This window comes from Zophobas morio, unplaced genomic scaffold (genome assembly GCF_036711695.1).
Source record: "Zophobas morio isolate AGI-343-1 ecotype UQ-CSIRO unplaced genomic scaffold, CSIRO_AGI_Zmor_V1 ptg000009l, whole genome shotgun sequence".
In the NCBI taxonomy this organism is placed as follows: Eukaryota; Metazoa; Arthropoda; class Insecta; order Coleoptera; family Tenebrionidae; genus Zophobas; species Zophobas morio.
The window spans coordinates 8,527,714-8,530,567 of record NW_026972114.1 but is presented as its reverse complement, the minus strand read 5'-3'; positions in this window follow the sequence as shown (position 1 = coordinate 8,530,567).

Genomic DNA, 2,854 nt, shown 5'->3' with positions numbered 1-2,854 from the left:
CAAAATCGGAGACCGTCGGTTGATACTCTACACCGTAGACTCCATTACGTCACACTGCATCCGGAATATTATGCATTAATTTCAATGTACTATAATTACGATGTAAATAATAACTTGACCGACCTCCATAATTACTGATTAGTTCTGATCCGTTTCTCTACCTCATTAATAAATTTAAAAATGTCCATGTCATAATGGTTTAATTCCTCGCACCCAGTTCCACGATTGATTCATACATCTTCACGTGTCCATAGAAAGATTTATGAGCTGCTATCCGCCAGAACTAAACTTCATTTCCTAATTAAAATTTCATAAATCGCAATCTTATATTTCTCACTCATGCTAAAATTATCAGATACTATAAATCTTGCATTCAGAGTAACTACATCTACGTCTAAGCACTTCCTGTTTATATTATATTCATGTTTGATGTAATTTTCACGCTGCAATTACGCATTATGTAACTTAATTTGTGCGGAGCAATAATCATATGCAGAGCGAGTTGCAAATATATGGGTACACCTTCCGATTGACTGTAAAGTGTGCTAACATTTGTTCTCGTTTTTTGATGGCATGTATAAGATTTTCTATTTTTTTTTAATAATTATTAATAATTTAATGTAAATTACAAGCTTATTTCATTATGCACGAATGCTACTAATGTTGATCTAGAATTTACTACACAACTCCTATTTTTGCTGTAATGTACTATGACTTTTCAGCCGATTTATTCATGATGTTCTCAGGCGACGTCTAAACCTACACACCTGATTAAATTCTCGATATAGTGGGGGTTGACTTTTGCCGCCTCGTTGAAACCGCAATTATATTATAAGTGCGACTGTCACACCAACATCCTGGCTTATGACGAGAATGAATCTTACGTTAGTCGTGAGCGGCAAATGTCAAGAAATCTCAATTCATCCTTGTAGTAATTTGATATGACAAACATTTATAGACAGCCTATATGCACGAAAATCAGTACAGAGAACCGATACTTGTGATAGTTATGTAACTTAATTGGTGTGAAGCCATAATGATCTGCACGCTAATTTGAAAATGTATGCTTGGATCTTTCGATTCGTCGCCACTTTTCCAATGCCGCTTTACATAGTGTCTATCGGTACCGCTTTCCTCTTTAGTTTGATCCCATTTGCTGGAAACTGTAAAGTAATAGCAGCGTTAATGTTGTCAGTTTTGCATAAATTATGAGCGAGCCGGGGGCGCGAAATTAATGTTGTGTAACCTTAATGCATTGGTGCGAAGCGATGAACCGTAAACATTACTGGGTGTCTTCTGTGATTGATTTTTATTTTGAACTGGGACAGAATGGTCGGTGTCTGCCCGATTTTTAGAATGGTGCACATATAAAAAATGTGAAGTGCGACGCTGGTTTAACCTGAAATGTAAAAAAACAGTAACAAGGAAGAACGAAGTGTGATGGTTCTAGGCTGCTTATACCTACTGGGTGGGCGATTCTGGTTTCTGTTACGTCATTGCGCCACCAGGATATGAATGTTGGGGGCGCTGAAATAAGACAGGGTCCAGTATATGCACTATGGTCATTTAAAAGTACGTCAAGTCAGATTCGGTCAGGTAAAATCAGTTAATTGGCAAACCTTTTTTTTTGTAGAAAACCTATTACACATAATCTCCGAAACTACTGGACCGATTGTCAAATTTTGTACGTATATTAGGAATATCATATAGAATAGGTGGTAAAACGCTAACCAAAATTTGGCTAACCATCACCAAGGGGATCATCTGCAGAATTTACAATAATATATATTTTTTATTTTATAAAATAAGATACACTTGTGAAATACGAATCTGTGTTGCGTTTTCACACTAGACATCTAAATTTTTGGAAAAAAAAATAACAATATTTTCCAATTTAGCTTTGAAACTACAAAACCGAATGCTCCAAAAGTTGATCTCAAAATTTTGCCTAATAAATCCTCTAAAATATGCAAAATATTATGAGTCTGTACTTGTTGTTTGTCAATGCACCTATAGTTTTTAGAATTACGTATACAAGGTGACCCAAAAAAATTAACGAAGGAACCAATTCATTTTATTAATTAAATTAAGAAAGACTCACTCCATGTTCCCTAAAGTTTGGTAATACAGTACTGTTATTATTAGTATTGCACTGCATCTATCTAAACTGATATACGTATCTTTGCGAAAATGTTGATGACAAAAATTTCTGATGGAAATGAAAAACTCAATTGGAACAAACGTTAACATTACATCCATATCTTTATTTTTACTTACGGGGGTTCATTACGGGGGGTAAATAAAAAATGAAATTTGCAAAATAAAATCTTACAATTTTTCAAAAATTAGGGTTTATTTATCCTCGAATAATTTTTTGATATCACAATTTTTCGTTTTTTCATTTTCTTTTTTTTTCAATTTTTCCATTTTCAATGTTTCTTTCGGTTTCATAATCTTTTTCACCTACTTATAATTTTTTCAATTTTTCAATTTATTGTTTCTTCAATTTTTCGATTTGCAATTTTTCAATTTTTGCAGTTTCTCTATATATATGTATTACAATTTTTCATGTTTCCATTTCTCAGTTTCTCAATTGTTAATACATATTTCGATTTTTAATTTTTCGTTTCCTTAATTTTTCATTATATTCATTCTTGTTTTTCATTTTCTTGATTTTACATCACAATTTTTTGTTATTTCATTCCCTTTATTTTCTCAATGTTTCTTTCGATTTAATAATTTTTCGTTATGCATTTTTTCAAATTCACAATATGTGATTTTTTAATTCCTCGATTTTCCAATTTTAAAATTTTTCAATTCTGCAATTTTTAGATTTCCAGATATGCAATTTCTT